This window comes from Carassius gibelio, chromosome A19 (assembly GCF_023724105.1).
Source record: "Carassius gibelio isolate Cgi1373 ecotype wild population from Czech Republic chromosome A19, carGib1.2-hapl.c, whole genome shotgun sequence".
In the NCBI taxonomy this organism is placed as follows: Eukaryota; Metazoa; Chordata; class Actinopteri; order Cypriniformes; family Cyprinidae; genus Carassius; species Carassius gibelio.
In genome coordinates this window covers 4505500-4530167 of record NC_068389.1, presented here as the reverse complement: position 1 = coordinate 4530167, position 24668 = coordinate 4505500, and the positions used below count along the sequence as shown (strand labels likewise).

The 24668-nt window shown below is 37.0% G+C and overlaps 1 protein-coding gene across 5 annotated transcripts in view; it reads right to left on the bottom strand.

The window, feature by feature from the left end:
* The window catches only part of thrb (thyroid hormone receptor beta), a 112859-nt gene that overhangs the window by 57031 nt on the left and 31160 nt on the right, over positions 1-24668 (bottom strand). For 4 of the 5 annotated variants that reach the window (XM_052533986.1, XM_052533988.1, XM_052533989.1 and 1 more), the window contains exon 2: positions 2221-2287. The gene's annotated coding sequence lies outside the window, so the exon portion shown is untranslated. Of the gene's footprint in view, positions 1-2220; positions 2288-17762; positions 17889-24668 lie in introns of all 5 variants that reach the window. The other variant, XM_052533987.1, reaches the window with a different exon arrangement.

The following is a 24668-nucleotide window of genomic DNA, read 5'->3' as shown; positions in this document are numbered from 1 at the left end:
TGGCAGCACCATTGCATAGTCATGAAATCAGACCATAACACCATATTATTTTGATATACACTCTATAGCGCTAAATGATTACCATGTTCAAATACCAATACCAGAGGTGAAGGATTAACTCATGATGCATGTTTGAGGTGAATCAGACACACATGTAACCAGTGATATATGCTGTTGTTAATGAACACACAGCGTTTCTTTTCGAAGGTCAGCTTGAAATAGGTTGCCAACCAAAGGAAAATCACACTGTAAATACTTATCAAAGTGAATAAATCAAAGATAATTGTAGCATGTTTTATAAGAAAATACTATTTCAGTTTGTCTACTACAAAATTGCATGTGCGGTTTAATGTGTTACTTGCCATTTCTTTATAATTATTTGTGATATTTATTAGAAATGAAATGAAGCAATGAACAATGAGTGAAAATTGTTTAAAAGAAAATCCTACTCCGTTTTTTTTTTTTTTTTTTTTCACTCCTTTCAGTGTACCCACACTACCTGTTTTTGGCTGGTGATGGCTATTAATTTCTCACCATAAACATATTTCATTATACTTCAAATTCTTCAAATAATACCTTGGGTATTGAATATGTGAAAAAATGGCATTACCATGCTATTATTGGTACTTTATTGTTTATACCATAGTATCAGCTAAAAAACCAAAATGATGTCAGACAGAGCACCTGACTCTCTCCCCACCTCTTGAGAATGAACACAGGTGTATCTGAACAGCTGAGGATCATGGGATGTGATGAGCTATTAGTTAATTTGGTGGTGAGGATTAAATGATTTTATTAAATATAAAACCCATTGACATGGCAACAGCGACGTGAACGAGGACAGCAGATGGTGTTTTCATCAGAAGAATGTGTCTGATAAAAGAATAAACCGCCTGACTTTGTTAGTGTATCCTCTCTGAGCTGATCATATTACACGTTTCTAATGTCACTGCAGACAAATGCAGCCTGTGTGGAGAAAAAAGTAAACTAGTAAACTAAACCCAGTCGATTAGGTTCACATAAGTATACACAAAGACCTCTTCTTAGCCCAGATCACAGTCTCATTTTAATGTTTCTGGATGAGTGGTTGCTAGGGCAATGTGCTGTTGCTAAGGTGTGCAGAGTGTAATTCAAAAGTCAAACGAATCCACAGCCAAGACTGTATAACATTACGTTCACTACAACATATGGCCTGTGTTTATGTGTGTTTTTGTTTGTTTTTTTCACTGGTTTCACAAGTTTTCAAAAAAATCTGCCTGATTACATAAAAATAAATATCATCTCTCCTCAACAAGCCACATCATTGGAGTCTTCTGAAAATGCTTTTACTGCAAGTTACTTACTTTACGTTAATGTAAGACTAAATAGTATGATCCACAGTAGGAACAAAGCTATGAAGCATGCATGTATTGCTTCAATTTTAGCAGTAGCTCAATTGGTTAGCAGTAAAAATATATCACACCTAGGTATACAAAAATTGAATAGCTTAGGTACCCTAATAAAATACCCTGCCAGTAACCATTAGGGTTGTCAATCTAACACATTGATTTTGTGTGATTACTTGTGAAAAAATAAAATAAAATAATGTGTTAAAATTATTAAACGCATTTAACGCACCATGCTCCAACCCAGACCTGTATGTCACCAAACATTGCATGCAGTTTGTGATGAACATGAGGCAAGACGACATCTGGCTATGTTGACTTTGCATGCAAAATATCCTTTATAGGCTTATTGCATATTCACTGAGGTCAGGTGCTTTCTCGGTTTAGCATGACAATAAAGTAAGATGAAGGCACATTTCTCAGTCCAGCTGTTTTTAAATTGTATAAAGTGTATCTCTGATGGTGCGTTTATTACTATTTTACATGGAAAACTACAAAAGGTTAATATGTCGTTTTGTCAAATATGTCAATTCTAGGGTTGGATTGAAATATATTGATATTGATTTCTCATTTTTAATCTTGATTTTTGATGAACCAATGTATTTTAGTGTGTGCTGTTTTCAGTTAATATGGGACCAAAACTTCACAAAATATGTAGTGAGCCCATTTTTTTTCAGCCATTGTTTAAAATGTTAATATTTCAACAATTATATAATTAAAAGTTGATATTAAAACTGCCTTGTGTGCATATTAAATGTTTGATGTTTAAGTGTTGATTATTATTATTGATTATGATTCATTTAGGTTTCTATAAATCTGTTAAATCTGTTCTTACCAGAAAAACGAGGGAAGGTTTAGTCCTGCCAGGGCCGAGGTGGATGAATCCCTCCCAACATGAAAACCTAGAATAAAATGTTGAGAGCAATTAGAATACTTTTAAGCAATTTATCCAGACACACAACAAATTAATAGCAAAGAAGGTTAACACCAAATATTGCAAAAACATCCGTTTACTACTGTATGCACAATTTGTTCCTAAATGCCTGTTCAGACTACACCATTTTAGCCCGATTCTGTCACAATTTGCTTGATGTAGAGTGTTGTGGGGATTTGTAAATGACAATGGGCGTCGGGACCATAGACTGTACAAAAACGTGGATGTAGTGTCTGTGACGTCTCCCATTTTTTTCCGAATAGTGCTTTTGAAGCCAACAGTGGGCGGAGGTGGCCGTTGCCATCTTAGCAGCACATCACTGAGCGTCACTCGCGCATAATCGAAAATGGGCAAAAAGGCGGGAGCTTGGTTGCTGAAGCCACGCCCACCTAACTTGACGCCGGTGACAGCAGCGGCAATCCACCTGTCACTCAATTGGCGAAGCCCTAAATTATGCAGAACTTTAAGGCTTAATATAATTTAAACGAATGAGTTATAAAAATAAATTGCCCCCCTCAGTTGTCACGAAGGGCAAAATTAGCTATATAGACCAAAATATTTTTTTGTACCAGGCTGTAAAACATGTTTTTTTCTGCTGTAAAGTTGAGCATTTTAACATGGAGAGTCTATGGGATTGACTCCCTTTTGGAGCCAGCCTCCAACGGCCAGTTGATGAATTGCAGCTTTAGTTACTTCCTTGTTGGCTTCAAGAGAGGGAGCAGAAGGTTGCCGCTTTGTCGCGACGCAAGATTCCATCGTTTCAGCTCGTGTAGTGTGTCATAGTGGACGATAACCAATTCTGCGTCTGTGCTGCTTCATGACATCATGACAGAAAGACTAGCATGTTTAATTTTTTTTCCGTCATCCATGACGGGTTCCGTCACATTGGTGATATTGACCAATAGAAGCACAGAAGCTCTTTTATACACAGTTTTCAAACATAGTGAAACAAAAGAGAGATGATGGTGCTGCTAGTTGGAATTATGAGATGGACGAAAGGTTCGTGTCATCGAGGGACTATCACGACAGAACAAAAAAAGAAAAATGCTGGCGAAAGACAGCAGAAGTGCTTCAGCAATGTTTAGACTTTTTTCATTTGCTAGTTCAGCCTTCCCGATGACATCACCCGTTAAAGAAGACAAGCAACGTGTAGTCATGTTTCTTGTCCACAACACGACAATAAGATTTTAGTATTCAAAAAAAAAGGTGTAATCATGCACAGTGACTATCGTGACAGACAAAAACATTGTGTCCGTCTGAACCTGGCATAAATGTATTTTTTTTCTTTACCTCTGGGGTGTCCGACACCACAAGTGACATTACAGATATAATGGATAACTCCCTTAAGTCTCATACACCTCTTTGGTTCAGACAAACATGCAATCCCACCCTAATCTTGTAACAACTTGAGGAACCTGATATATTACACCACACAAACAAATGTCAGGAAAGTACCACAGAGCCAGTGTTTACGCTCTTCTGAAAGTCAACCTAAGAATGGCTTACTTATAGTTAAGTCTACACATAAAACTGGGATGAAAGTAAAACACACATAACCACACTTCACCCTAAAGATACTTTCACATACACTGCCAAAACAAAAGTGTAATATATAATGTTAACTATTATGCAACTTCCAGTTTATGGGTAGCAGTAAGCACGAGCCCCGTCTGTGTTGTATTGCAGGATATGTCCATGGCAGAGTGCAGGAAACAGGTCTTCCAGACGCAGCCCGTCTCTCCCCTGAGGAGCATTACCATCTGCTTGACCTCTGCTGATCACCAGATGCTTTCCCACTTCAGGAGCCTTTCCATAACGCCTCACTCAGTTCTAGTCAAACCGCTCAAGTGATCTTGCATCAAGTCACGTTCAAGTGGGAGAAATTGTTTAGAAGGTCTTTGAGGACATGGCTTGGGTTTGAGGAATTTACAAACTAGGAACTCGTCGTGTCATGCTAATAAAGGAACTACACCCACTAAAACAAATGCATACATTTTACAGTGAAAATCATGCTGTCAGTCAAGCTCTGAACTATCATTCAAATATGTATTTAATTGAGAAAATGAGTAGAGGCCTCACGCCAGGTTTGATGTCACGGATGCAAAAAGCTACTGGTTCTTGAATGTGTTGTAAGAAAATGAAATGCATTGGTTTTCTCAAGCAGAATGAAAAATGTGATTTGAGGGGAATATTATAGTATATGATAATTTCTGTTCCTTTATGCTTAATATTATTTTGATGATTCAATGAACTCGCCACATGAAATGTTTGCATGCCTAATTTTAGAGAATTGTAGTTCTGCTCACAAGTTTGTTATATGCAAAATGTATGCAAAACGTTAACAACTTTAACTAAATAATACGAATAATAATAATGTATTGTTACTTTTTATTTAATACTTTCCTGAATAATCTCTCTCTCTTTTAGTTTGCTCACTTTCTTGTCAGGCATCACCACAGCGGAGTGAATCACAAGCCGATTTGGCACATTTTACACCGGATGCTTTCCAGAATACACTATTTCATTTAAAACATATTTAAATATAAGACAAAATAATAACCAAATTTATTAAATTGACCCTGTTCAAAAGTTTGAATCTTAATAAAGCACTGTGTTTCCCACTGTTCTTCAGAAAAATGCTTTAACATTTTGTCATAGTTGTGCACGAGTCCCTCAGTTGTGCTCAGTGTGAAAAGATGGAACTCAAAATCATACAGTCACTGTTGGAAAGGGGTCAAATATGCAGAAGAAGCTGTAAAACCTGAGAATTTAGCAGGAGCTGGAGGATTTTTCTGAAGAAAGCAGGCATTTTAACTGAGGTACTCATAAACAACTAGTATAAAACATAAAAAAAAGTCTTGGATCATCCAGTTTATGACACAAATCATTATGAGTCAAGGGTGTTTAAACTTTTAAATGAGGACATTTTTTATAAATTCAGTTATTATATCTAGTGAAGTACATGTAAACATCTGTTATGTGAAATAGCTTATACAAGCCAGCACTAAATCAAATGCATGCTGCCCAATGCAAGCATATTAAGATAGTGTTGAAGGAATAATCCACCAAACTCAGATCGAAAGTTTAAACAGCTTGGGTAATGCCTTTCCAACATTCAAATATATTCACCAAGCAAAACAAATATTAAAGCTAAAACAGATAGTCAGCTAGTACAAATACATCTGATGCCATAGTGCTTCATGGTGAGAGATGCAGGTTTAAGCCTGGCTTGCAACAATTCCCCCATCTTTTCCACATGCAGTAAGTAAATACTGCAAGCTCAATATTAAGAGATACTGGGACTTTAATATCTAGTTCTGTGTCTTGGCTCTGTAGTTTCCATGGTAACTCAGTTCTATATGAATTGTGTTAATATATATATATAATGAATTATACTCACACACAAAACCCTCAAAGCTTTTAACAGAGGCAGTGTTACATAGCTCTCACAAATAGATGAGAATAGATTAGATCGGGGTGTCAAGCTCAATTCATGGAGTGCCGGAGCCCTGCAGTGTTTTGTCCCAGCCCGGCTCCAACACACATAACCTAGTTTTCAAATAAACCTGAAGAACTTGATTAGTTGGACCAGGTGTGTTTAATTAGGGTTGAATCTAAACGCTGCAGGGCTTCGGTACTCTAGGAATTGAGTTTGACATCCCTTTATGATAATTTAGATTCAGCTTCATTTTCATCATGCAAACTACAAGTACAGAGTCAATGAAATGCAGTTATCTAACCAGATGTGCAAATAGCCATTGTTTATAAATAAGAGGAGAACTGTAAATACTAAATGACTGAATTAAAATTACAGTAAAAAAGTTGCTGTAAGAATAGGCAATACGGACACCCAGAAATTTGAAACTAGTCCCACACTCTACTTCGGCCCCATCAGTGTGGATGGGTGTGTATGTGTGGATCGGGGTCCACAATCAGTTCCTTGGTCTTCTGGGTGTTGAGTGCGTGATCAGGCCGATGATCAGGCCTGCATCTCTAGTGTCAACTGCAAACTTGATTATGGAGTCAAAGCCATGTAAAGCTATGCAGTCGTGGGTGAAGAGGGAGTAGAGAATTGTGCTTAGCACACAGCCCTGTGGTACGCCAGTATTCAAGGTAAATATGGAGGAGTTGTGATTGATAATCCTAACAGATTGTGGTCTATTTGCTTAATTGCACTCATATTATTAAAAACAGAACTGAAATCAATGAGTAGCATTCTGACATAAGAGTTACTTTTATCAAGGTGATTCAGGGCAGTGTGGAGAGCTGAGGCGATGGCGTCCTCAGTTGACCTGTTAGGTTTGTAGGCGAACTGAAATGGGTCCAAAGACCATGGCCAGGGCCGGAGAGATTGAAAATGTTAGTAAAAGACATTACTAATCATGGAAAAAAAATTAATTAATAAATAAATGATGGCTTGTAGACTGAACTTCATTGAGATCTTGTAGCTCAAAAGCACCTAACTTTATTTTTCATTGCAATACATGAGTCTTAAAACTTGAACTTGCCCTGTGCTTCTCTGGTGAACAGTGTGTGTGCCTCTCTCCTTTCTGAAACAGTGCATTGGGATATTTATGTTATGATGAGCTGTATATAAGTACAGACCAGCTGTATATAAACAGAAACATTAATGTTGTTACAGTATAATCTTAAAATGACAATAATTTCATTTGATTCAATTTGCTCCATATTATGAATATAACATTTCACCGAAGCCCCAGATAAGGACATTTTGTTCTCAGAAGTGTACAGACTTTTCAAAGAAACTGACAGTAGAAGAGTCGGCCAGTTTGCACATGCTTAACAGTCTCTGAATGTCTGATGTAATCAAAACATTGCACAGCCATTACTCACATTATGTTCTTCTCCTTCATTTTTAATTACTGAGCTCAGTGCAGAGTTCGGACCTGAATCATTCTTAACAAATGCTGCCAAATACATCTTAGGCTATATGACTGGACAGAAACACTGGTGTATTTCACACAGCACGGCAGAGTACAACAGAGCCGTGATCTTCCCCTGCGTCTCATCCACCCACAGTGTGAACACTTCATCAACACAACTGCAGCGTGCTGAGGGACTGACGACGCTAATGAATGTGCAGACTAGGTTTTCTGCATTCAAACCTCATGCAACAAAAGAGGAACTATCCATTTCTTCCATCGTTCTAACTTGAAAGTTAGTTATTTCAATGTTGATTCCTTTATTTTCTACAGGATGTTTTCAAATGGCACATACTAAAAATACTGTGGCCGCACAATGATGATGTATCAGATGATCATATGGCATACTATTTGCACATATGTCGACAGGACTGCATAATGTTAAATCACACGTGTGGGAGCAACAACAATAAGAAAATTAAAGCTGCAAGCAGCATTTACCGGGGTTCAAGCACATTAAGGCCTCTGAGGTGGTCAGAGCCAACCTGGATGCATGGATGACAGTTAAACACATCCAAAACGGAGAACAGGCTAACAGACAGACACACACACTGAAAGTAAATGATTAGACTAATATATAAATACTCTATAAGCATATGCTCACACACCCACCCACACACACACACACACACACACAAAGACACACATATACATGCACAAACATTTTGTTGCAGATAAAGGTATTTCAAATAAGTGATAGGTGACAATAAACTTATTGCAAGTCTTCTCTTTTTAAGAGTTTAGATGTCATTTTCAGGTTAAACTGTAATCACAATGTGGCAAAATAGTAAAAACTGATATATCTGTATGAACAAAATGGAAAACATTGACTCAATGATATTTAAAATGTTATAACAGTTACATTTTTAATGTTTTGGCATGAATTCATGAATCCTTTCAACAGTACTGTTCAACTTTACTGAATGAGCCCATTAGTGGTCTTCCGCTGCCATCTAGTGGTTATAAATTGCATTTACTCAAGCAACACTGTTTTTAAACATAACTGTTATAGTGTTTTTTTTCTTTTTTTTTTGCCCAATCTCTCTTAAATTTTGCATGCTTGTTTAGAATAAAATTATGCATTACTTTACACAGTTTTGATAATGTGTGGGCTTTCTGTTTGTATTAATAGGCCTTTGTGTACACTATGAAAAGAACATATTATAAAATTACTGGTTTATAGTTGTCCAAATGCTATTGTTCAACATGTTTTTGATAATTATTGACCTTCAGAGTCTAGAGAATTGTACTTCAGTGGTTTTATTTATTTTCAGCTTATACCCAATCACTAGTTTACCAAAGTAACTTTTTTAAATAATCTTGAATATTTAATTAACAGCTTTATTGACAACATTGGTCCCAGAGGCAAAGTTGTTCAGAATGAGGAGATCTATCATATGATATGAAGATTTAGTGTTTTTGAGTGAATATATGAACATTTTCAAACAATTTGAGGCCATTTACCATATAAATCTTGTGTTTTGAGACCTTTTCTACTGTTATAGCACCACCTATGGTCTGATCTCCATGAAACTTTGCATGCTTGTTAAGAGTCACCTGTTACATGATTTCACTGAGTTTCATAAAGTTTTGAGTTTTCCTTTAGGTTTTATAGGCTTTGGGGTATGTTTGGCCACACCCCTTTTTCTATATTACCCCTTTACAGCTAACCAAAGGACAAAATTCAACATTTTTTTAATAATTATTGATCTACAGAGTCCACAGAATATTACTGCAGTGGTTTGGTTCCGATCGGACAAAAAACCTAGGACTAGTTCGCAAAAGTAGGTTTTTAACATATTTGTGAATAACAATTGAACGATTTGATTGACAGCAATGGTTCTTGAGGCAAAGTTGTGCATTATGAGGAGATCTATCAAATGATATGCATATTGTGTTGATATGTGAAACACCACGTGATTACAGAGCCATAAAACTCGTTAGCGCCAACTAGTGGCCGATTTCTTTCAAAATTCTTGCAGTCCTTTAGGGCTATGAGTCAAACATGCCCACCGAGTTTCGTTCCGATTGACATCCGTTAACCTTGTTAAATAGGTGCTCAAACTTCTTTGGCCAATGGCGGCCATGTTTTTTGAGATACGCGAATGTCCTCATAGATACTTGTGCCACTTCTGACAAAGACATGACATGCCAATTTTCAAGTCGATCGGACCAACGGTTGCTTTGTTATAGCCATTTATGTGTTTTTTCTGTCTTATAGCGCCCCCAAATGGCAGAGGTGTGCAATTTTTTTTATTTGACCAAAGTTTTTGCTCTTACAAATGTCCAGCAAGTTTGGTTAAGATATCTCATTTCATTCACAAGTTATAGCCTGTTGCGTAAAATTAGTCCTCGACTTTCGAACGTTTTGGCATCCCATTACGACAGCGAGTCGAAATTTCAACTTTTTTTTGATAATTATTGATATTCACTGTCCAGAGAAAACTTCTGCAGTAGTTTGGTTCCGATTGGGTGAAAAACCTAGGACTAGTTCGCAAAAGTAGGTTTTGGACATACGTCAAGTTTGCGAAAAAATGAGGCCTCCTAGACCCCAAATCAGAGTGACCGTTTTTAATTTTGCTTGACCCAAGGATTCCAGAAATGTTAAATTTTTGAGTCTACGACAAGCGGTTTAGGAGCTATTAGCAAAAACGCATATTTGATCGCTGTAGCGCCCCCCACTGGCCGAATGGGCTGGATCTTTGTATCTGAGTAGCGAGCAAGACTACTACCTTTTGACCAAGTTTCAGCTCTCTAGGCCTTACGGTTTGGGCTGCCCGTTCAGTTTTAAGGCGGAAGAATAATAATAATAATAATAAAAATCCTAACAATTACAATAGGGTTTCAGCACTGCGTGCTTGAACCCCTAAAAACATCAAGTAATGTGGAGAAAAAAAAAAGTAGAGAGAAGAAAAAACAAGAACAGACAGGTGTATTTATAGTATACGTAGTGATAGATATTTTATGACTTCACACATAGCTTATCTGTTTTTTGGTTTGTGTCCATCAAGTTGCGAGTAAAATAAAATAATTTTAATTTTGTGAAGTTTATTATACACTAGACTGTACAAAATAGCCATTAGAGTATTCAATGATTACCACATTCATAAGCAAAGGCATTTACACAGTAAGGTGCTTCAAAATGACACTATGGTTCTTCCGTCATGCAAGTGCAATAAGCATAAATAAATAAATAAATAAATAGATAAAAAAAACCATGCCACTCCACAGATGTTTAAAATCATGCATGCGTCCTTGTTGTGTTGACATGCTTTTTTTTTTCTTTAAGCAAACCATGCGAGCCATGACCGTGACCAAAGACAGCATGTGTCAGGAGGACAATAGAAGCAAATACACTACAGACCATATTCAAACTATTCTGAACTGGCTGAATGAAGATTTAAGTGATGTGAAAACAGATCTGTCATTGCATGCAGATATTTTTCAGTGTCGAAGCAGATAGCAGAAGCAGTTAACAATAGAGTTGTTGTTTTTACAATACATGTAAGAGGCATAACGGTTACACAAATTGGGCTATCATTTAATTAAAAACTTGTTGACAAACTATTCTTTGTATAATTTTTTTTTTTAATGGTAACAAACCACAAGCATTCAAGCAACTTGGGTATTGTCTTGAAGGGTCTGTCTGGGGTGGTATTTGGTCTGATTTAAACCACAACAGGCATATGCCTGAAATATATTGTATTAACCAGAGCCTTTTAACTAAAGTACTGCATAAAGAGACCAAAACCAACTAATGTAAGAAAAAAAATTTCAGTGCAAGGCTGCTAAAAAAAGAAACCACTGGGATTAAAAGTGAGACGAACTGACTGAGAGAGAGAGAGAGAGAGAGAGAGAGAGAGAGAGAGAGAGAGAGACAGTGAGATGTATGAGCAGGCAACAGGGGTCACGGACCAGCCATCTGTGTTTTCACTGACCTTGTCAAGTCACAGCGCTTAGTGCCTTACATTTATATCTCTCAACAAACACAAACTATAAATCTATGAATGTGAGTCTTAACACTCATATATGCCAGACACAGGTTTTATTAAAGAATACTCCAAAACAAATAAAATATTAATATATACAGTGGGTACGGAACGTATTCAGACCCCCTTAAATTTGTCACTGTCATATTGCAGCCATTTGCTAAAATCATTTAAGTTATTTTCTAGTTTTCTTATTAATGTACACACATATTGACAGAAAAACACAGAATTGTTGACATTTTTGCAGATTTATTAAAAAAGAAAAACCTGAATATCACATGGTCTTAAGTATTCAGACCCTTTGCTGTGACACTCATATATTTAACTGTTTGCTGTCCATTTCTTCTGATCATCCTTGAGATGGTTCTACACCTTCATTTGAGTCCAGCTGTGTTTGATTATACTGATTGGACTTGATTAGGAAAGCCACACAGCCGTCTATATAAGAGCTTACAGCTCACAGTGCATGTTACAGCAAATGAGAATCATAAGGTCAAAGGAACTTCCTGAAGAGCTCAGAGACAGAACTATGACAGATCTGGCCAAGGTTACAAAAACAATTCTGCTGCACTTAAGGTTCCTAAGAGCTCAGTGGCCTCCATAATCCTTAAATGGAAGACGTTTGGGACGAGCAGAACCCTTCCTAGAGCTGGTCATCCGGCCAAACTGAGCTATCGGGGGAGAAGAGCCTTGGTGAGAGAGGTAAAGAAGAACCCAAAGATCACTGTGGCTGAGCTCCAGAGATGCAGTCGGGAGATGGGAGAAAGTTGTAGAAAGTCAACCAGCCCTCCACCAGTCGGGGCTTTATGGCAGAGCGGCCCGAAGGGAGCCTCTCCTCAGAGCAAGACACATGAAAGCCCCCATGGAGTTTGCTAAAAAAAACACCTGAAGGATTCTCTGGTCTGATGAGACCAAGACAGAACTTTTTGGCCAAACCAAACTTCTTCAGCTAGAACTTGTTTAATAGAAGTGCGTTTCTGCACATTTAGCCTTTGAATCTCCTATGGAATAAAATATTAGGTATTTCAGTCACTCAGACTCTCCTAATTCTGTACTAAATGATTCCAGTTTCAGTCAAGGCCAAGATCATAAATAATCAGCTGACTAGGAGCCATGCTATCACCAAACGCCCTCCAACCATTCTGGAAAGAAAAGTCTCAGAATCACTTGCATTGCGAGTCTCATTCAGCAGGAAAAGATCAATCTAAAAACCAGCAACTGGCTCATGATCTTTAGAGCTCGAAAGCACAAAGATAATTTCTAAAGATCAGAAAGCTTATATCACTGACACATTCATAATCACAGAGTTTGTAAATAGAGCATACACTAGCACACACTGTGTAACATGAGCATGGCTGTCCAGTGGAAATAAATATGACACCACAGAAAGAAAAGGGTGGGCAACACTAGAGAATCAAATCCAGATCTCATGCATCAAAATATGGGAAAGTGTTTCCAGTGGTTTTGAGAAAACTTTTATGACCAATAAAATGTGTCAGCACAAAAGAATCCCCCCTCTCCCCAAAAAAGGGTGAATAAACTGTAAACGCTGAAACTCTAGCTGCTTTGTCTTTATCAGGGGGTAAAATCCTGATTTATAGAATCACTACCCTATACAAAAAAACTGTTGTTCTATTGTGAATTCATTTGAACAATCTGCAAATAATATTTTTATTTTAAAATATGGACATTCACTCTTAATCTTACGCCTAAACAGCTCATTACGTGAATTAGGCCTACGTAAATGATTCAGGCTATTTTCAATTCACTGAAACACTGAACTAAAATTTGAATAGTTCATATCATTGGTCATTTCCGCCAAATATTTAGCTACCTGCATCTTACCAAACACTCTTTCACTGTCAAAAACTGTAATTTTATGTTGACCTGACTGCGCTGAGGCAGACCAGCCTAAAAATTCACTAATAAAACAACTCGCATTTTGGCCATATCTGATTTTTGGGGGGGAACTTGCCTGGTCCACTTCAAGACTATGGTGGTTAGACTACTATTCTGTGATATATAACATTACAAGGATGCAAAATAAAGCACACACAGTAATAATAATGCTATCACATAGCAGGATATCATATTTTGGCTACTGTGACCCATGAATTACACTGAGAGCATATGGCAGAAAGTGGCGAGAGATCAGCTGTGCCAACAGAGCTGTGACGTGACGTAAGCGGTGCATCCACGTCACCATGAGGAGCTCGCCATTAATCTCTAAGAAAGAAAACAAACACTGATGTAATGTATGCATAGTGAGTAGGTGTGTGGGTGCAGATTCATCACTTTAAATACATTGCCGAGAACACGTCAAACAAAACACCAGCTTCAGATGAAACGACACATTACTTCACTATTAAACATCCCATGCTAGAAAAAATGGAGTTCTTTGGATTTCACTTCATGTTTGTTAGCTTTAATGCTATCCATTTGCTAGTGTATTCCTGAATGTTGATAAGATTTAAGCAGATTTACACAGTAAAAATACAGCCAGTGGCAATAACTGAATAAAAATACTGATGACTTGTATTGCATTGCTACAGTCCAATCAAATGCTCTCTACAATGTGAAAGTCCCTTCCCTTAACGCCACCTACACAAGCACAAGGGGATAAAAGTCTCTTATGCTCATCAAGACTGCATTTATTTGATTTTGAATTTCAGAAAGTGTATGTAGTTTATGTGGGAATGAAAGCAGGCCGCTTTTGAGGCTCTCTCATGTGATTCATTCTCACCCTGAATGGCCCTGCTTTGGAACATTTTCCCGGTCGACAGACTCTGCCCTGGAACAGCCGGCTGCATGTAGATGTCAGAGCGGTTATGTAACACACTGGCCTGCTCTCGTCCACTCTACACTGTTCATTTCTGCCTGCCTCTCTTTCCATTCTCATTCCTCTTTCATAACGCCCATCCTTCCATAATTGAATCCTCTCTTCCTCTCGTTTGCTGTGCAGCATTATCCCAAGCAAATAAAAACACTCATGTATTCTTCAAGAGCAGCTGCTCCACATGGAATTCTTTGGTCTAATTTTAACAACAGCAGACTGCAGAGACTGATCGATTTCATCAGTAGTGTTGATTTGAGCAAGAAACAGATGGAATTTATCAGTATTTTAAATTCAGACAGCCTTGCAATGTGAATTCATAAGCCTGGTGTTAGATTCACACAACAGTCACTGAATTAACAATATCCAGTATAGCACAAACTCATTGATTTACTAGTTACTTAAATTCCTAGTTAATTAAATTCCCAGAATTTAAGATTTTTTAAGAAGTTCGTGTGACTGAATACGCTGCACGCATGAACACATATACAGTTGTTCCCATAAGTTTACAAACCCCTTGCAGAATATGAAAATATGGTAATAATTTAGAGATCATGAAAATTGTTATGTTATTTAACAGATGTTTAGATTTACTCTTACTATATAAGACAAAATAATAACTGAACTTGTAAAAAGGACCCCGTTCAAAAGTTTACATACCCTCGAATCTTTTGATATTTTTTTAATTTATTTTTTATTAGAACATTATAATGCAGTTTAACGTTGGTTACTTGTATGAAAATATATGAAGTATTATTACATACCTTTGCAATGCATTATACATAAGGGATTTAAGTAAAGTGTTATCAAAATCATTAATGTTTCTTTCAGAAATCTGGCAAAATGGAAACATGACGACAGCTGACGTCAGAAAGGACAAACTCCTCTTTAATCCCACCACAGCATACGTGTCTGTGTTTCCCACCACATGACATGTGAGCTCAACCACAAACACACCAAAATAGACAACGATCACCTTACATCCGGCCTTACATGCCCTTAAAGCTTGTCATGAGAGCAACCCACTTGCTTTGCCAAGAGACACACACACACACATATATATCTTATTTGAGTTTCCACCATCATTTTACCTTCAGTCCAAAGGGAAAGTAGACAATGCAAATATATATGGTGGCGATTCAAAACAATGTGAATATTGTGATGATTTTAATGTGCTTTTTTTATTCTGCCCTTAAGCCATTACACTAGTTTAGACTTGGATAAACTACAGCCAGCCGGTCGGATTTATAATGGAACCCATGGATCATTTATCGTGAAATTGTTTGTTTTTCTCCTTTCAATAGCTCCATTATATTGCAATACGACCTAACAATCCTCCATATGTGTTGCCAGATCCCAGAAGCTCCAAACCACCCAGTCAGAGCATTAAACCTGTACAATTTGTAACTGGTAAAGCAATTTTAGAATCAGTTGGTCCAATCTGGCAACCATAAGCATGTTCCCCTCTTTGCACTTGCCAAAAACAAAATTATTGATCTCCGTTATGATACTCTCCTCAAAGAAATGTTGAGTACAACCTGACTTACATATCTGACATAGATTCAGCCTGGAATCAAACATCTCAAATGTTCATTCATTTTTTTTTTTTTTTTTTTCATTTTTCATTTCTATCATCTGACAGAATTTGGGATCCATGTCCCTCTAGTCTTTGGCTCGTTTGGTTGGGGTTTAAAAGATACCAAATCAGATGTTTCATTACTGACTGATCTGAAAGCGGCAGTCGCCTTCCTATAGCTGCTTACAGCTGTATTTAGATTTTTTTATATATATATTTGCAATCTAACTGTCTCTGTGATAAACTCTGCAATGCATTTTTCATCTTGTGTATAAGAATTGAAAATCAATCCGTTTTTGAGTCCTGCAGTTATTCCATCTATTTACAGCATTAAATCAAGAATATGCATGAACTCTTTCAAAAGCCAAAATCTATAATCAAACATTTACTATATGAGTTTTATTTGATTTTTTTTTCCATTTGAAGAATTTTCATAAATTAAAAAATTAGAACATATTAAAAACTCACCAGAAAAATATAGAAATTACCATTTATAATCTTCCTTTTTCAAAGCTTTCCTGAATCATCCCATCAGTCAAGGAAACATTTCAGGAAACCGTTCATCATGTATTAGACACTATTACACAATTATTTCTGGGCTCGAAGGGTACAAGAACCAGTCAAGGCAGATCATCATGTTCATAATGGAATTATACTGTTTGGACAATGTACTATTTAAAACCAAACATGGGCCCTGTGCCAAAAAATTGAGCCAGCCCTGAGCTCTTTTCAAGATCCCTCCGACTCATGACTGTTGAGAATAACAGCATTACAACAGAGATGTTTCATAGTGACTTCTGTAGCTGCATTCATTCTTGATTTGTTTCTGTTGAAACTGTCCTCCTGCTGGACGAGAAGCTAGACTAACCTAAAAAGATTTCAGAGGAACAAGTGAGTAAATATTCTGCCGTCTGCTCATTTAGTCTTTTTATGTTTGTGTATTGTTACATAAGATATTATGAATCAAATTTGCTGCAATGTCTGTTTGGTTAAAATGATCCTGGTTTGGTTTCTAAGGAAGGAAGAAAAACAAAGTTTCAATATCAAGATATATTTTGAATATTAAATGATGTATTTTTGAACAACGCTGCCCAGGGCTAAAGGAAAGAACAGCTAACACTAACAGCTCTAGCGTGTGTCTGTGGGATGCTTCTGCTCATGTTACAGTCCTTGTGTTGCTCATCCATCTTTGTCTTTGCCCTTCTCTGTCCTTCAGTGCTTGAAGGCCATCCAGTGAACTGGCACACGGCTTTGGCTCACGTAGCATGTTTGCTCAAGCCCTTTATCCACTTACTCTCTCTACCTTTGTTTTTCACACAACTTATTTAGATCAGCTTAGCAAAAGCTTAAACAAACACTCTTAGGAATAGTTCACCCCGAAATGAACTTTTTCTGCCATTATTTACTCACCCTACGCTGTGTAACAAAACTGTTGTTAATGTTTTTGAGTTAAGCAGAGTGTTCATGATCTTGTTCCATACAATTGAAAATGCTCCATTGCTGCTCTCAAATCTAATTAATATTCGCCTTCCTATGCAAAATGCCAGGACCGCCATGAATGAACCAAACCTGATGTAACTGATTTGCTGTGCCAAATTTTAATTTGCTACACAGGAGATTTGAGAATGACTGTGAAGGGGAAGATTATGAACCAAGAACAACAACGTCAGATTGGGTCTGTTCATCAGTTGTTGTTTTTGTCCTTTCTGGAGCTCAACAGCCGAGGCAGATAATCAAATCAGGACTTGAGCAGCATTTAATTCCACCAGTCATTGTGCTCCAATACTAAAGCAGTTTGAATAAAGTCAATATAAAGGAGTAGAGGCTCCAGCATTTTTACTGAGCTTTATTTTTCCCAGGTGTGCAAATCTTATGATTATGGATAAATAAGATAAAACACAAATTGCTGTAAAAAACACTTAATGCTGGCCATGAGAGAAAGGTGTCAGAACACACCGTGCATTCTTAGTTTGCTGCATGTTGGGCTGGGTAGCTGTAACCTTACAATGGGCGCATGAGCATCAGAGTGGACCAGGTAGTCACCTGGTTTGATGAATTGCATTTTCTTTTAGGTTGGTTAAATTGCCATGTGCATAATTTACCTGGGGAAGAGATGGCAGCATGATGCACTATTGGAAGAAGGCAGGATGGCGGAGGCAGAACCTTGTGCAGTGTCCTTGTAGTGGTGTAATTGTGCCACAAAACCCCAGCAGAAGCAGTCAATGTGCCTAGCCAAAACAAAACTGTACTGTTTAATTACTGCCCTTTTATTTTTAGTATCTCTCTTTCTACTCCTTTTAAATGTATTCCCCTTGTGTTTCATTAATGAGGCTCATAATGTTGTCTACTGAATTCTGCACAAAAACACTGTTCCTGTGCTCAGCATGGACTTTAGATTTGTTCCCAAAAACTTCTGTTGAAGGATGTGAAGGTGAATTGCACTCCAGTGTTGCAGTGACAGTCAGCTGGGCACATGCTACAGTGTGTGTACATGTGTGTTAAAATACTCTCTACTCTACTGCAGTGCACACTCATTTATTGTGCTCCGTAAACTCAAAGTAAGCAATAGGTAGAATGGCATCCTGAAGTGTGGAAACACTGACTATATTGCATTTTCAGAAGACTGATCTGAAGTTAGCAAGGAAGTGTTGCATTGCCTCATTAAAACAAACAAAAAGGAAGATCAGAAATGCAATTGTCAGAGCAGAACAATACAGTGTTTTGACGATTATGTGCATTTTTAATAATAACAAATTAATAAAAATAATAAGATTGAGAGGCAAGTTGATCTCTTATTTGCAGCACACGCATGATTATAAAGCAATTGCAATTACATCTGGCAAATTCCTCTGTTACAGTCTGAGACCTAAATTGGCAAATTTGTATAAAAGAGAATGATGAAAGGTTAAAAACTGCAGGAGAATAAGAGATTGTCTTTTCCCCTTTGTCATCAGGAGGAGATCATCAAAGAGCTTTTCTACCATAACCAGCCAAATCCTGACCCACCCTATGCAAGGACTTCTGGGAACACCACTGAACGATGACATCATCTCAACCAACCAATCTGCTCAAATGAATCAGATTTCTGACGTTAGTTGACAGAGGGAGGCAGTCTAGGACAATGTGTAGAATAATTGTCTCTGCTCACTCAGTGTATATTATAATGCAGCGTAACAACCAGATGGACACATTTGTCACTCTAGACTGCTACTTGTGGGAAAACACGGCCTAATTGTTACTGAAAAAGCTACAATATTTTGAAAAGAGTTGAGCTACTGTGACATTATTAAAATGTAACTACATAATATGAGTGAACAGCAGGATTTAAATCATCACAGTTTCAGTCATTTAATCTCAAAGTAGTGGCATACATCATGATAGAGGCTAGTTATCTTTGCCGGAAATTGATTTAAAAATGTTTTATGTATTAAATAATGTGGTAATGCCTATATAATACAGTGAATTAAAAACTTTCAGAAGTCATTCGCTTATTATCATTTTGAACTTAATGGTTATGAGACAAATAAATCTCATAATTTAAGTCTGATAATAAAACAGTTTCACAAGATGAGTTAAAAACAAAATTACAAAATCTTAATTAACATAATGGTTGATTTGTGAGACAGCTGCAACATTGTTTCGTTACTGTTTGTCATACTTGTCTAAAAAAGACTTTAAAAAGTTCTTCCTCATTTTCACTTTGTCACTTGCTGACTACAGCATCTCACTCCATTTCCTTTCCACTATATAAATGTACAAGAAAAATACTGCTTGTGATAAGGCTGTACTTCTAGCTCAAACCACCTTTTACCTACTGTACTGAATGACTGTCTGCTGTATTTGATTCTGGCAGAATTATTATAAACAGCGAGTGCAGTTTAATGTTCTTTATTCCACTTGAGTGTCTCTGCATGCTTTGCTTCTTGCATTAATGAGATTTTGACAGCAGGATTCTCTTAACCTCTCTTTGACTAAACTGTACTTGTTACTACTTTAAGTGCTTTTATAGAAGTCAAACTTTTAAAAGGTCTTCAAAAACTTTTTTCCCCATTACCAGATTATATATACTCATTCAAGGCCCACACAGAATCTGAAAACTTGCATTTCCAAAATTCTGTCATTAATTACTCACCCTCATGTCGAACACAAAAGAGCTATAAAAATGATTAATGAAAATATTCGACACAGCCACAAAAAAAGCGCACAATTCAAGTTGTCCAAAGCATGGTAGCTAGTGATGTAATGATGCAATCAGTCTGAAATAGATTGAAATCGATGAAAATATGTGACGATTTAAGTCGGTTGTGTGACTGAATCATATAATAACTTAATAAATAATATTGATAGTTCATCGTCTAGCTGACTACGTCTTATATTATTATTATTTTTTTTATTTTTTCTAAAATCCTGTCAAATGTGCACAAACTACTAGCTACTACTAAATATTGTAGAAACATAATTTTCTGTTAAGTTGCTTTTTAACGATTTGTTTTGTAAAAAGCGCTACACAAACAAACTTGAATTGAATTGAGATTTTAAGCTAATCACGATACAATTGGGGGTGTGGCTTTATATAAAAAGTTGCACAGTGACGAGGAGAGTGAAACATGCATGCTGAACAATGATGGGTGGGGTGTGGGGCAACATTATTATTATTATACTTATCTGTAGCCTGTATTTTCGGCTCGCATTATCGGCCGTTTTCCTCTTTCGACCGAAGACTGAAAATGTCATTTTCGAATTGCAAAAAATTTGACAACAATCACCAGATTTACACATGGAATGGGTTTCCTGATAACTTTCCGCAATCCTGCCATGTTTATTTTACTGGATTGTAAAAAAAAATATTTTATTATTCTACCAAGTAGTATGATAAAAGATTGATACTTGGCGTCCGTGTATCGATACAGTATTGCATTGGAAAATATTGCGATACTATGATGTATCGATTTTTCCCCCACCCCTACTCTGCTGTCATTGGTTCTCGTTTCTGTGGCATTATTGAGCACTAGTGGCTCCCAGACTCCTCCGGGATTCCACAGAGACATCCCTTTAAAATGCTCTTCTCCAACATCAAACCTGCAAAGCAACAGTGCAGATAAATCCAGATTCAAGCATGGTCTTCAGCATTTGGGCACATGTTAGCCATGCAAAATCAGACTGTCGGTTGTGGAATTGCTGGCTTGCGTGCCTGCTCTGGCAAGATAAATTCATGCAAATCTCTGGATGCAACGTCGCTGTCTGCGTGGGACTTTGTTGCCATGTTAACAGTATTATCAGAGTTGCAATCACATCCATGTTTGCCGATAGCAATGTTACAGCTGTTATGGAGGAGAGAGTGGTGTCAAAATTCTTATCCTGTCAAGTACAGATTTTGTTTGTTTGTTTTATTTGGATCCCCATTAGCTTCAGCATAAGCTAAAAGCTATTCTTCCTGGGGTCCTATAATCTACCATGTGACAAAACAATTTATGACACACCATAGGTACAAGACATTACACTACACTGAAAATACATAATATAACAGTTAATACCATTGATCTCAAAATAACAAGTAAGCAAAAAAAATAAAAATTGCGCCGCTCCGAATAGATCTATATAAAAAATAATGTAACTAAGAACCCTAATAACAGTATCTCCTTAAATTAAATTAATATTAACCTGTTAGCCAGCACCCTCTATTATGGGACTTACAGCTGAAAGTGCTCTACCAAACTTATAATTGTAACAGTTTCCTGCTTCAGTGTGTTACAAACATAATTTTGGAAAGAAGACACAGATTTGATAATGCTCAATATTAAAAGTTATAGACACTGAAATGCTTTGATTTTTTTTTTTTTTTTTTTTTTACCACACTTTTCTTTTTATTTGATATAAAAATACATTAAATGAGTCCTGGAGCAATCTAGAAAAGTAATGTGTTGAAAGCCACATGTCTCATGAGTTTCTATTTCAAATCTGAATACGATATCACGAAAAATGAGACTCCTGCAAATATTTTTATGAGACTATGTCTACACCCCCCACCCCCCAAATATAAGAAAATACATTTCCCAGTAGTATTGAAGGCTTCTATTTAGTCAGTAAACATACCACTGCATAGTCTTTTTCAATTATAAAACACTAGACAGAAACTTAGACATCATATAAGTGATTTATTTGAGCACTAGAAAAATACAATAATAATTTGAGTAAAAAAAATAAGAATAAGAAAAATAAAAAAAAGATCCAACTTTGTTTGCCAGTTACAGAAAATCCTGAGATTGCTAGAAATGCATCATTTACAATGAATCACGATGCAAATAAGTGCTGATGCGCTGATGGCCACTTATACAGATGGTAATAACACAAATGTGCCATAGAGTAAATAATCCACTCTCTCTATTCACATAGATGCGTTCACTTTGATAGCCGTGATCATACAGTAATAGCGAGCTGATTTGGGCTGATTTGCAATCAAACAGATGGGAATCATGTAGATACATTTACATCCAACATAAAACACACTCTCACATATATAAAAACTGTTGAAAAATAAAACAAACAAAGAAAAAGGCGATCGCTATAAGTTCCACCTCCATCAGCTGACAGGTGCATCAGAGCGCATCACAAGGGAGCGCCAAATTCAAATAAACTATCTTCCGCCTATTTTTCATTCGTTCTTTTTTCCGGTGGATCGCCTAATTCTGTTTGTGACACTGTACGCTGTAAAACCATGCCATGTTTTTTACTACAAAGACGCAGTTTCCGACCGTGAGTTATTCCATAACGGACACAAACAATTCTGTCACTGAAAAAATGAAATGTAAACAAAGGAATTATGATCCATATTACAACGTTATTGCTTCGTTGGACTAAATGTGCTTCATGAGATGTCGTTCAGTGGACCCTTACCTTTCTAACTAAACCGGGATTTACAGCGGTGGATGTGTTTATGACTCGTTATTATGACGAATCTGGTATGTACAGCGTTTCTAATGTTCATGTTTGTATGTAGCAAATACAGTCTTTATAAGCTTTCCATTGAAAAACAGCGATCTGTCATTGATGCTTGAGGCTTAGATCATTATAATGATACATAGTTTGTCAAGATTAAATTTGTCCCGTTTCATTTAAAGGGGGGGTGAAATGCTCGTTTTCACTCAATCTCCTGTTAATCTTGAGTACCTATAGAGTAGTACTGCATCCTTCATAACTCCAAAAAGTCTTTAGTTTTATTATATTCATAAGAGAAAGATAGTCTGTAGCCATTTTTCCCGGAAAAACACGAGCGGCTGGAGGCGTGGCGTGTGGTCGGAGCTAAAGAATCACGAGCGCCAGTAGGCTTTTTATGTTGAGAGCGTTTGGAAGCTGTGACATTACCGTGAGGAAAAAACCATCATCCAAAACAAACCATAGCTAATAGATTCAGCGTATATTTATGATCCAGAATCAGATCCAGAGGCTGAAATTTAACAAGAGCAGCATCAGCAACAACGTCTCTATGTGGTATGTACTGAAACTGTATATATTTGCTTAGGGGTTTTGGAAAATGACTAAGTTCCACTGTCGTCTTTTTTCTTTTTTTAAGCTGTACATGTGGAAAGTGCAGTTTGATGACAACATCGCATGTTGTTTACTTGATGTGCTTACGCGCCGATAGTTAAGTTAACAACACAGAGATATTTGAAGCAGTTTTACTCACCGCATGCGGTTCCAACACACGATCGTGACGCTTTTTCGTTGGGACTGCAGATCCTTAAGAAATAAACGATGTGCAAATCCGGCGTCAAACTGGGCCTTGTTTGTAAAACAAGCATCTTCGAAATGCAGGGGAACAAACACTTGCACAACTCCGTTGATGCTCTGTAAAAATAAACTCCATCCACTGGTCCCTTAATGCTGTTTCTCTTTAGGTAATCTGTGCAGGGTTGTCTTGCCCTAGCAACCAAAAACACACTTCTTTTGTGACATTTGGCGACGCTCTCGCTCTGATCAGTGAAGTCTGTTGTGCTCTCAGTGCTCTGCTATACGGGAGCGCGCGCTCTTCCGGGAGAAGTGCCTCAGGACCCATATAAGGAAATTCCGCTCCATCTAACGTCACACAGAGCCATACTCGAAAAAAACTTTCCGAAACAAACCGGAAGGAGTATTTTTGGAACAGAAACACTCCTTCAAACGTACAACTTATTTTTTGAAACTTTGTCCATGTTTAGCATGGGAATCCAACTCTTTAACAGTGTAAAAAACTCAGTATGCATGAAATAGCATTTCACCCCCCCCTTTAATCTATCCATAAACACTGACACGTGCAGGTTAAGTTCATGTATATGTTTCTTTGAAGGTAATATTTCTAAGTGATTTTTTGAAACCATACAGAGTGTTTTATTGTTTAATAGTATTTTGGAGAGAGTTCCATTCACACATTGCTCTATACCTTACTGAACGTTGAACTGATTTGGTTTTTACTATTGGTAAAATAAAACTACCTCCTAATGCATGCCTCATTGGATAATAATCTGTCTAAAGGATAAAGGATAGTGTTTCATATAAAGTAAAAGGTGTTTTATTTGTTATAACATTATATAAAAATACCATTAGTGAATACCCCAATCTATTTTTTACTTTAAACCATGAGAGGCTTTCATGCATTTTGTCAACATTTGATCTAAACCCACATGAGAGAGCCAGATGTGCAGCTTTATTCCGGAGAACTTGTAGTTTTTTTAATATATATATATATATATATATATATTGGTTGATGAAGTATTGGACCAAACAACAGAGCAGTAATCAAGGTGTGAAAAAAACAATGCATAAAGTACTTGTTTAGCAATCTGTGGTGTAAAATATTTTTCACATCTTTTAATAACATCCAAAGTGTTGCCCATTTTACTTAACAGTTTCTGAACATGTTTGTCCCAACACAATCTACTATCAATCATCACTCCCAATAGTTTAGCCTCTTCTTTTTGCTCTATGCTAAGTTCAAGCTTCGGTTCAGAAAGAAAGATAAAGGAGTTCCAACC